Source organism: Gordionus sp. m RMFG-2023, chromosome 1, assembly GCF_954871325.1.
Source record: "Gordionus sp. m RMFG-2023 chromosome 1, tfGorSpeb1-WG-v2, whole genome shotgun sequence".
NCBI classification, from domain to species: Eukaryota; Metazoa; Nematomorpha; class Gordioida; order Chordodea; family Parachordodidae; genus Gordionus; species Gordionus sp. m RMFG-2023.
The window spans coordinates 69,969,647-69,983,590 of NC_088775.1; positions in this window are offsets into that span (position 1 = coordinate 69,969,647).

The following is a 13,944-nucleotide window of genomic DNA, read 5'->3' on the forward strand; positions in this document are numbered from 1 at the left end:
GGATGCGAACGCAAGTGAACTATTATAAGATCTTATATATTTCATAAAGTTTGAATGAAATTCATTGTTAGGATTAGATAAAAGGTCTTGTAAAAAAGGAATATATCGGATTGATGGTATCTTAACTTTACCCTTATGACAGCAATTCTTAATTTGCCATCTGTGGGTTTTTCCAATAAAAAATTTAGAGAATCGCAATAATCGCACTTAGTGTTGAGTAATCCACAATAATGTTCTTGTACTAATGATTGTTGTGCAGAAATATTTATCTAAAATAAATAAAATAAATTTGAAGCCTGCTAAAAATTATACATATAATTTAATATTTTTGTGATTATTCAGAGACCTGCAGACCCGGTGTAATTGTAAAATCAATACCATCAAAAATCAATACGTTATTGATTTTTATAAATCTTTGATTCGTCATTTATATATGAATCACAAAATTTTATAAACTCAATCAATAAGGTCCATTTAATTTATTTGAATTCATAATATCATTTATAAAACTTTGAATCAACAATTATATAGCACTTCACAAATTACAAATAATGAGTAAACAAATATAAAATATATAGGTGTTGCGTTATATACTTTTTGTTTTTGAATTCTTTTTGTTTTTGAATTTTTTATAATCTAATTTTTATTATTTATATAATCTAATTTTGGTTATTTGTTATAATCTAATTTTATTTTATAAACGGCGTAACCTTACTTTTTTAATATTATTTTACTTTTTTGTATTTCGTTTATATTCTAATTTGGACTTATAAAAAATGTATATAATAGAAGTGTGAAATGGAAAAAATAGTATTAATAGTATTAATAAAGTTAAATATAAATAAACACCTTTTTACCTTTGTGCACGTATTCATGTTACTCTACATGGTGCTCCAGTTTTGGCAAAAGAAACTATCCTCATGGAAATTTTTTTTTAAAAATAAAATTTTTTTCCCTTTGTAAATATGGTTAATAAAAAAAATTATAAAATGATACAAACAATTCTATATAAGATGGATAAAAAGGGTAAGTCATTTCAAAATTATTTTCATCAATTATGTTCGCCTTCAAAGTACTAAATGTATGTACCCCATCAAATTTCCATCTACGATATTCTATTTGATTTAACTTATAATTGTGATATCAACTTTTCTAGGATAAACGGTACGGAGGATGTACTGTTTGAATTTATGAATTTAAGAGACATGATAAATTGCTTTGAATTATTAAACGGAAAACACTATATTTACAGCGATAGTGATTTCATTGAATTAATTTGTATATTCATTAAAACATAAATAGTTATACCAAAACTTGAATTAATAAAATAATAAATGTTATAATTGCTTATATATGTGTCTTATTAATTAAATATGGAAATTAAACAAGAATTTACACATAAGATCCCTAAGTTAGTGGGTCCTCTTACTGAAATTTATTTAGACAGAATATTAAATTACTTTTCGACCAGTACATTATCGGACTCTATTAAAATTAATACTTTGCTTAATAATTTATCAGACGAAGTTTTTGACGACATTAAGGCAATTTGTTCTGATACCGATATTTTAGATCTTAAAATTGTGATTAAAAAGTTAACCTATCTTTTACCAGCGCTAAATTTAAATACTTTAATTAATAAATTTAATCTTCTTCAACAAAACTCATCAGAGAGTTTTATGCTGTGGTACATTAGAGTATCGAAACTTCATAAGAAATGTAATTTTTTGGACGATAGTAGATTAAAAGAGAAATTACGGACATCTACCTTAAACGATAAGATTAAATACAAATTCTCCAAAAATTTTGACCTTACATTGAATCAGATGGTGGAATTAGGGGTGAAATTGGATTCTAGTAGTATTAAGTCGGAGGATAATGATATAAGTTATATAAATAAGGATAAAAAGTCCGATAAAGATAAAAATTTTTGCAGTAGAAATGATAATAATTTTAGAAATAATTTTAGAAATAATTATGATAATAGATATAGAAATGGGAATTACAATAATAATTTTAGATACAATTATGGTAATAATAATTCGCGATACCACGATAATTATAACAATTATAACTATAACAATTATCGCTATAATAATAATAATCAATCGAATTATGGTAGAAATAATACATGGTATGATAATAATCAAAGAAAACAAATCCAATACGGTGACGGAAATCGTAACAATTACCAATCTTATTACAACAATTCAAATAATTATAGAGGTAATGATAATAATCAGAGAAAGCAAATACAATATAACAACAACTCAAATAATTATAGAGGTAATGATAATAATCAGAGAAATCAAATACAATATAACAACAACTCAAATAATTATAGAAGTGGCGACGAAAATAATAGAAAGCAAATACAATACAATAATGATTACAACATGAATATTGAAGAAATTATTGAAGAAAAAGGCGACTCTACAAAGAACAAAGATGATAATGATTTTAATGTCAACAATTTATCTGGCGATATGATTAATGACAAAGATAACGCTTTTATGACTACTTTAAAAGTGAACGACATTGTTACTTGTATGCAAGTGGACAATGGATCCAAATACACTATTATACCTCATGGTCTGGCTAAAAAACTTGGTATTAGAGATCTTAAGAAATCCGAGCTACAACTCACTGCTTATGATGGGAAATTAATCAAAATCATAGGAACTACTCAAGTTAAAGTGACTTATGATGGTATTTCCAAATATTTACAAGCGGTAGTGGTTGAATCAAGTAAAAATGCCTTGTTGGGACGTATGTGGATCAATGCTTTCAAATATATTTTAAATAAATTTATAGCAAATATTGACACTAATTATGAAGATGAAATAAAAAAATTGATTAAAGAGTGTGAATCGAAATTAACTAATGGGCCAATCAACAAAGCAAGTGTCAAGTTATATTTAAGAAGTGATGCCCAACCTAAAATTATACCGCCTAGACGTATCCCTTATTCAAAAATTGATCTTGTTAGTAATGAACTCAAAAAATGGATACATGATAAAATAATTGAGCCGGTGAATGATGTCCGATGGGCAAGTCCTGTTACCGCTGTCTACAAAGAAGATGGGAGCATTAGGCTTTGCGCTGATTTTAAGGATACTGTAAACCCAGCTCTAGAAGACTTTAGATTTCCTCTACCACGAATTAATGATCTAATTGCTAAACTTTCGGAAGGAAAGAAATTTACGAAGATTGACTTTAAAAATGCTTTCTTACAGATTCCAATTGATAAAAGTTGCAGAAATATTTTAACCATATCTACGCATAAGGGATATTACCAATTTTCTAGACTTCCTTTTGGGCTTAAGACCTCATCTGCAATTTTTCAACAGATTATGGATCAAATCTTCGGTGACATGGATGATGTTATATTTTATATTGATGATTTACTTATAACTGGAAAAAACGATGAAGCCCACCTAAACAACATAAAAAAAGTATTTGATAGGATATCATCGTATGGGCTAATACCTAACTTTAATAAAAGTGCGTTCTTTAAAAACAAAGTGAGGTTCCTGGGTCATGATATTGACGCTAAGGGGATTCATGCTAATCACGACAAAATTGAAGCAATAATTAATATGCCAGAACCAAAATCAGCTGCTGAATTATCCAACATTTCTGGGAATGGCTGGCTACTATAGAAAATTTTTGAACAATTTTGCGGAAATTGCCGATCCTCTTTATAAGATTGTCAATAAAGAAAAATGGGCTTGGAACCTAGAACACTCTAAAAGTTTTAATGATCTAAAGAAGTTAATTAGTCTTCCACCTGCTTTGACATATTTTAACCCTGAATTACCTATAGGGATAGCCACTGACGCATCAAAATGTGGTTTAGGAGCTGTACTATTTCATATTGAAAAAGATGGTAAAGAAAAACCTATAGCTTTCGCGTCGATAACTTTATTAAAGTCTGAAATGAACAATACCAATATTGAGCGTGAGGCTCTCGCTATAATGTTCGCTATAAAGAGATTTCAGGAATATTTAATCGGCACAAAATTTACAATTATTACTGACCATAAGCCTCTAGTTCACATCTTCACCAAGGGTCTTAAGGATAATAGCACCATGTCGTTAAGACTCCAGAAGTGGAATAATTAGGAGGATATGATTTTAATATAAAGTATAAAGCCGGTAAATATAATGTTGTTCCTGATTGCCTTTCAAGATTACCACAAGAATGTCGTGATGAAACTATTGAAGATGTAACCATAATAAATGAATATGAGGATTTACCTATTAACTTTGATCAAATTCGTGATGAAACTTTGAAAGATACGGAATTAAAACAAGTCATAAATGATATTAATAACAATAGACCTATAATAAATAATATGTATAAAAACTTTGAATTGGAATTAAGTATAATTAAGGATTGTCTTTACAAAAGCAATAAAATCATAATTCCGTCTTCTATGAGAAAAACTATACTACAGTCATTACATGAAGGTCACTTGGGAGCAGGAAAAATCAAATCCTTAGCCAAAGATTACATGTGGTGGCCTGGTATAAATAATGATATCGTTATGGAAGTGAAAAGTTGTGACGATTGTAATATATATCATGATAATCCTATAAAGATACAAAAACCATGGGTTTCGGCAACCAAACCGTTTGAAAGGATACATATAGATTATGCGGGTCCGTTTTTCACAAAAAATTGGTTGATAATAGTCGATGCCTACAGCAAATTTCCAATTATTATTCCTGTTAAAAATATTACGACTGATGTTACTTTAAAAGAAATCTTTAAAACTATTTCGCTATACGGAATACCTGAAACTATAGTTACTATAACGGCACTAACTTTACGAGTAACGATTTTGAAAAATTTTGCAACAATTTTGGTATTAAACATGTGCTTACATCTGCTTATCACCAGCAATCCAATGGCCAGGTTGAATGCATGGTTAGAACGTTCAAAACACATATGAAAATGAATATTAAAATAGACCCAGATATCGCACTTAGCAAATTTTTACTTAATTACAGAAATACGCGTAATGATACTACAGGAGTTACACCATCACAGAGAATGTTTAATCGAGATATTAGAATTAAATGGGACTTATTAAAACCGATGGAGGAGAAGGAGAATAAATTAAACGTTACTTTACCACGAAATAGAACTTTTAATGTAGGAGATTTTGTTTGGTATAAAATACAAGGTGATGATAAATGGTGCAAAGGTATGATCACACATAAAGAAAGTGATATGATGTTCCAAATTAAGACTGAGAAAGGTATTTTGAGGAGACATTTAGATCAAATAAGAATTAGAAACTGTTTTAACACAATTATTAACTATGACTCTAAGGATTCTTTTAAGAAGGGAAGTATGGACAAAAATATAAAAATTACTGATAATAACGATATAACACCTATCTCTAGACCTGTGCGAATTAAAAAAAAACCTGCTTATTTAAAAGACTATGTAACTTAAAATATAAAATAAATGTTAAATTGCATAAACTAAATTAAACATTAAAACGCTTATATTAAAACGCAAAAAATTAAAACGCTAAAAATATAATAATCTTATTGATTTATCATTCTTCATTTATTCTTATGATGAACTATTATTTCTTATTCGCAACTTATTTATGATAATAACAATTTCGGAAAAATGATAATAACAATTGAGTACTATCAAACAAGCTATGATTAATGGAGACAATTTACGATATGGATATCAAGCTTGTGATTAAACAAACCAACGTGCAAAATCGAATTGATCAAACCAACGATTGGGACAAGCCAACGTTATGATGATTTGTGATACAACTTGATTACCAAAATGATAAACCACTTGGACAACAAACTCTCTATGATTTCTCCGATGAAATTATCAGAAGAGGGAGAATGTTGCGTTATATACTTTTTGTTTTTGAATTCTTTTTGTTTTTGAATTTTTTATAATCTAATTTTTATTATTTATATAATCTAATTTTTGTTATTTGTTATAATCTAATTTTATTTTATAAACGGCGTAACCTTACTTTTTTAATATTATTTTACTTTTTTGTATTTCGTTTATATTCTAATTTGGACTTATAAAAAATGTATATAATAGAAGTGTGAAATGGAAAAAATAGTATTAATAAAGTTAAATATAAATAAACACCTTTTTACCTTTGTGCACGTATTCATGTTACTCTACAATAGGATATCAAGAATTGTAAAATAAATAAATTCCCTGATAAATTATATAAAACAATAGAAAATCATATTTATCATTTTAATATATTTAAAACTATTAAATCTATTTTAAATAAAATTTTTACAAATCGAAAATGGCCGCCAATATTTATAAAGCGATGAAAAAATATATAATAAATAAATATTTTATAATTTTAATGGTCGCCAATATATTTGAAGCGATGCAAACATCTTAAAAATCTATACGATATTGATTCTACAATAGCAATATATCACTACGGTATTGAATCTATAATGATATCAATACGGTATTGAAGTTACAATGGGTATTGATTTCACAATCAATACACCGGCTCTGATGTAAACATATGCCAGGCTTATAATAATTTTTTCTAAATATTCCATGGGTAATTACGATTATGTAGCACATACTTATTTTATCTTATATTTTGCCCGTCAAGATGATAGTGAAATAAGAATTTTCTTTTTTATTAGTTGATGAAATATATTTTTTATTGTGGACATAAATTAAAATTAATAACCATATACTTCATAAATAAATAATAAATTTTGAATAACCCCTGTGATGGATAAATCAAAAATTTACTTATCTATCTTATGAGATGTGATTCAGAAATTTATATTTATTAAAATATTTGTTATACATAAATTAAAATTTTTAACTTGGTTTGTTTTTATTGATTTGGGTAGATTAAGATTTTGGTGAATAGTAGATTTTGGTAGTGTCCAATTTAAAAAAATTTATTTGTTAACATAAATTAAAATTTTTAACTTCGTTTGTTTCTATTGATTTGGGTAGATTAAGATTCTGTTGAATGGTACATTTCGGTAATATGATTCGTAGAATCTAATTTAAATAAATTTATTTGTTAACATTAATTAAAATTTTTAACTTTGTTTGTTTTTATTGATTTGTGTAGATTAAGATTCTGTTGAATGGCACATTTCGGCAATATGATCCGTGGAATCTAATTTAAATAAATTTATTTTTTAACATAAATTAAAATTTTTAACTTCGTTTGTTTTTATTGATTTGGGTAGATTAAGATTCTGTTGAATGAATGGTACATTTTGGTAATATGATTCGTGGAATTTAATTTAAAAAAATTAATTTATTAAGATAAATTAAAATTTTTAACTTGGTTTATTTTGATTGATTTTGGTAGATTAAGATTCTGCTGAATGGTACATTTCGGTAATATATATCGTGGAATCTAATTTAAAAAAAATCTATTTAATAACATAAATTAAATTTTTTAACTTCGTTTGTTTTTATTGATTTTGTTGAAGCAATAATGCCTTCTTTAGATTTTGGTAGTGAAACGTTCCATTGTTTGGTTTTGTTGAATGGTATCTTGTGTAGGAATCTAAAAAAAATAATAAAATAGATTTTAATGGCCCACAGTATTTTTAATTTTTGGAAGGCAATTATAATAATTCCTCTATCTGCTGAAACTTATCAGCAATATAAGATTTGCAATCTAATTTTTAGTTCAACTTGTTCTTGATTTTCAGTATCTTCAAGATGATTGGATGTTGAAGCAAATTGTTTATTTCCAGTATCTTCAAGATGGTTGGATGTTGTAGGAATAAGACTTTGTTTGTTCCTTTTCTTGATACGACAAAGTGCCTGTCTCTTTCTAGCTTTCTCCTTATGTTGATTTATTATTAAAATTTAAAAATATAAGAATTACTCAATTTTATAAAAATAAGTTTAGTTTAAAATATTTATTATTGTGGACAATTACTAAATATATACTTCATAAACATATTTATAAAAAATAATGGAAAATATTAGAATAGCCCCTCACCTAATAAATATATATTTCGGAATCACATCTTAAAAATATAAAATTTACTCTTGTTGAAGCAATAATGCCTTCTTTAGATTTTGGTAGTATGAAACGTTCCATTGTTTGGTTTTGTTGAATGGTATCTTGTGTAGGAATCTAAAAAAAATAATAAAATAGATTTTAATGGCCCACAGTAATGTTCAACTTGTTCTTGATTTTCAGTATCTTCAAGATTAAGATGTGTAAATTGAAAGTATATGGTTTTGCTCGATGTGGTGTCTGTTAAAAAATATAATACTGATGATTGAAGGTTTTGCTCGATGTTGTGTCTGTTAAAAAAAATATCAATTTTTGTAATTATTATATTATTATATGTTTTGTAATTGTTTTTTGTATTGAAATTCTTTTTTTGAAAATGGCGGTTCGATTTGGTTTATGAATGCGTGTTTGATATGTTTAAGCTATGATGGTTTTTATTGAATATATATATTATAGATTTGAATTCCTTAGCTCTTGTAGGATTATCTGCAAACATTTTTTTCATACTAATGTTCCTTCCTGCCTATTGCCTCAAAATACTTCTGAAATGCTTTCCATGATTTATAGAAGATTAAATCCATTTTGCTAATATGATCTAAATTGGCTTAAAATTGCTATGATAGATAGATAGATAAATTATAGATATATAGAAAGAACAATATATTTGACATCAATTAAGACAAAATATTTACATTTCAACTTAGAAATATAATGCTATTTAAAATAAAATATAATAATATAGATGGCGCTAAATATCATGGAGATTAAAACTACAATTTAACATAACTTAAATACTTCCGAATTTGTTAATATTAATTAAATATTATTAAGAATCACTCCCTATTTAAGTAGGACAAACGTCCAATAATTAATAAAGAAGTTGAATATTACATAATATATCTTCTTATATAATAAAAGGCTTGTCACAGTCACAGTCACAACTGTGACATTATATAGTCAATTATTTTACCTGATAATAGTCAATTATAATTTTGTTAATATATTATGTAATATTCAACTTCTTTATTAATTATTGGACGTTTGTCCTACTTAAATAGGGAGTGATTCTTAATAATATTAATTGACTATTATCAGGTAAAATAATTGACTATATAATGTCACAGTTGTGACTGTGACTGTGACAAGCCTTTTATTATATAAGATACTATTAACAATAAATAAAGTCAATGTACTTTTTTGTGAATCCAATATTGTAAATCCTAATGGTCTCCCGCTTTTATTTAATTTCTTAGGTAATTGAATTTCTTTTATGATATTATTTATACATTCATTTTCTAGACTATTATAAAAATCTTTTTTAAAAAAATTGGGACATTATTTTTATTTTACTGTATATTAGGATCCACGTTTGAGTGTGTAAGATCCTCAGTTAATACATTTGCTATACTATCATTCGAGAATATCTGACCATTATTTTCATTTGAGCTTGTATTGAAATTATTTGAGGAAATAATTGGTAATATGCCTTTCATAGCAAAATCATGTAGTTTGTCAAAAGCCTGAGCAAACCCATGTTTCAAATTAGGTGGTAATAATGATATGGTGTGATGAAAAGAAAGAAGGAAAGGCTTTACCTGCGAGTAAGTAAAAATATATTTTATTATTATTAACTTTATTATATCTATCTTTTCCATTTTACACTTCGTTTATATATATATTTTACAAATCAAAATTAGAATACGATATTAAAAAAACGAAAAACAAAAAGTAAAATATTACAAAATATAAGTAAGATTACGCAAAATTACAAAAATAAAAAGTTAAATTGAAAAGATAAATTTGAATTTATAAAAAGTAATATAAGTTGAATTAAAAATAAAAGGTTAGATTTGAATTCATAATTTGAATTCACAATTTGAATTCGCAACATGTGAAAAAGCATATTTTGATTTTTAAAATAATTATAGGATATTTGGTCATTAAAAAGGGTTTTTTTGAATTTAATCCCCTTTTTGTTATTTAATATATATTGAAAAATGTCGATGGATTTTTAAAATAATTTTTGTGCCACCTTTGATGACATAATTTTTCATCGTAAAGATCACTATTATTTTTTTTCCTTTCCATAAATACATGTCTGCATGGTAATTGCATATTTAAAAAAAGGGGCAATCACAATAAAACATATTTGATTGGCAAACAATATTGCAGTTATCACCAACATTATATTCATATTTTAACTCTTTGTATGCATATTCTGTTAACAATTTTCTATAATTAGCCAATGTTTGATCTTCCTCATTTATAAATGAGATTTTAATTTTTTTCATTGAATTATTATGTTCCCTTTCAGCACTTAAATTTTAATTGACATAATTAAATCAGTAAACATATTTGGAAGGGTAGAGTATTTGGTTATGTTAATTATTAAATATTTGTTAATGCTTTCTACCCTGTTATTTGTATATTGTTTAAAGTTTAAAGGATATCTTTTCCAAGCATCGGACCATTCATATCTGATATGATGCCAGCCAGAAAAATAGTTAAATAATGATTCTAAATTTAAATTAGTTAATTTGTAATAATTTTCAAAATATATGTCAGAAGACTGTGCATCTAGCAAGCTATACAACAGATGCTTCTTTGAAGCATTTGTGATGCTACATCAAATGACTCCGATTTGACAATCCATACACATATAATATGTGATCTATTATTTCCATCAATTGATACCAAAATATACACAGGCATATGCCTATTATTTAATCGATATGTTGCATCCACACATATTACTTCAGGATATTTTAAAAAAATATACTGCATTTGATGAGTTTGATAATATATACCAATTAGATTCCCATCTACAGTATATAATTCCATATTAGCATCATTATCTTCTTCAACTTTATCTATCATTGTAATTAAATCATTATCATAAGTTTTTTTTGTATTTTTGTCTATATTATACAAATCTCTTAGGGTTATAAACTTTCCTTCAGAAAATAGTTTATTTTTTATTTTGGATTTATTTCCTCCTGTAGTTATAGCTTCAACTACAAATTTATACTGTGCTTCATTAAGCTTTCTTTGTCTGAGTAATGATTGGTATAAATTTTCATCTAAAATTAATCAAAAAATGCATTTTTCATTTGTTTTAAAAACATTATTTCATACTTTTATCTTATATATATTCTATCAAAATTTAATAAATTAACCCTATAAGCCTATCCAGTATCCATATCACTAAGTTAAATTATATATTTATCTTAATAATTTCAAGATTATGTGCCTTTACCATGGGGATGATTGTGATTTTCATGCATATCCTTGGACAAATAATTTGTTTTTCATGAATGTAATTTGCAAATGGAATTGACATCCTTGTTTTATAGACATGTAATTGCGTAGACCTGTGGATTTTGTATTGTACTTTCCACCAAATATACAAAGAAATTTTATGCTTTTATATCTAAATTTTTCAAAAAGAGGTGATTTTAAAATATTTGAATCTGATATATAAAGATTTATGTAATTTAAATTTTCATATTGCTTTATAGCATCTTGTAAATCTTTATAGGATAAAAATATATATCCTTCTTTCATATTTAAGGTATTACTATGGTAGTACTTTTTGGTGACATTCTAAAATCTGATATATAAAGATTTATGTATCTTAAAAAGATATTACTATGGTATTACTTTTTGGTGACATTCTAAAATCTGATATATAAAGATTTATGTATTTTAAAAAGGTATTACTATGGTAGTACTTTTTGGTGACATTCTAAAATCTGATATATAAAGATTTATGTATTTTAAATTTTTATATTGCTTTATAGTTTACTAAATATTGGGAAATAAGTAAGATATTACTATGGTAGTACTTTTTGGTGACGTTCTAAAATCGGATATATAAAGATTTATGTATTTTAAATTTTTATATTGCTTTTTATAGTTTACTAAATTTCGTCCACGATATTATTTATACATCCATTTTATTATAAATACAAATTTTAAATGATTCGTTATATTTTCGTAACTTTTTTATCGATTCGGAAAATGCGTATAAATAAGAAAAAATATAACTTTTATTTCTTGCTAATACGCCATTTGGCGTAAGTCTATCATCTCCCATATTTTAAATATATTGATAACCAAAATTAGTTGGAAGTTTTACAGGTCACAAAGATTGATAGATTAAAAATAACAACACCAAAACTAAATAAGATAAGGATATATTTTATATGTAATATTTTTTAATTTGTAGAATGTTTAACAATCATAGTAGTAAAGATGAAATTATGAAGATAGGTTCTCCTGAATCAAATCCGAATTTTAAAATTCTAGATGGAAAATTTTATAAAGTAATTCATGTGAAAAAGAACAAGGTACAAGCTGAATGTCAAAATTGCACAAGTAAAAAAGTTTACAGTTTTAACAAACTCATCTTCAAACTTTGTTAATTAGACATATTAAAGTATATTATACATTTTTATTTTATAATTATTAACATAATAATACGTATACTTAAGTCGCTCCTAGATAATTGTTATTAAAATTTTTTATAGAAGATAGTTGAATATCAAATTATAATCATTGGATATATATTTTTTAGGGATGTATCGATACCACTTTTTTGGAGTCCGATCCGATATTCCCGATATTAAATTGATATCGGTCGATTACCGATCCGATATCATATCTAATTTTGTATTCTGTAAAGATACCAATGGTTTTCATTTATAATATACTTTTTATTGGTTAATGATGCTTTCTACCAAGTGAATGTATGGAAATATTTTAAATACCAATCTAATTTGCTAAATACCGACCAAAATTTATTAAAATGTAATAAGATACTTATTATTTAATATATTAATACGGAATCACGTGGTCGAGTCCGGCCTTCTATATCATCCCCCCAAGGATGGAACCACCAAGTTAGAATAAGAAAAAAAACATGATCATTCCCGGGATTCGAATCCGGGAGCATGGGATAAGTGAGCCAAGCTCTTGCCTACTAGGCCATAGAGGCTTTCCAAAAATTACGATTTTTCAAATATATATTATAAATATATTTGGTAGTGCCTATCCAAATTCAAATTTGATAGATGGTACCTTAAGGTAGTAAGCATCATTAACCCTTTTTATTAGTATAACGTCTATAATTTAACTATAAATATATTATAATGATCACTTATAGTTTATATACAATTCAATTGCAATTCTATAAAAATATAAAATATTTTTATTGTTAAATCACTTTTATATAATAAGTAAGTAATAACATTTCACTTTTATATAATAAGTAATAACATTAATCTATATATATAATAAGTAATAAACAATTATATTATGAAATTTGAAATAAATATTGAAAATAATATTTAACATTATGATATCGAAGATTTCTTTTTAGAAATACCAATATTTCCAATTTATCAGAGGTCAGCATGCGATGATAGTAACTGTCAATATCACCAACTTCACTAAAAAAGATTCTGAAGAAAATTTCGCACACTATAATAAACAGGATGCGCAAAAAAAACAATATGGCAGAATGTTTATTAATTATTTATTATTATTAAAAAAATATACATAAAAATGGATTTCGATTTTATTTATAAAAATAAATGATCTTAGATATAACTTTTTTTAAAAATTTTATAACATTTTATTTTTGTTAAAGAAGCCATTTTATATCAAATTTTATAATATTGGCCGACGGATATTTTAAAGGGTGAAGTCGGCCCGATCCGATAAAAAATATCGGCACATCCCTAATATATTTTATATATAATTATTTTAGCAAGTTCTTATTAGAGGAAATATTTAAGCTACACTTGATATATAACATTAGATAATTTTAAAAGGCTCTTAATAAAATAATTATAATAAAGTAGAATTTAACTTTATTAGTTACTTTTATTTATTTATGATATAAGAA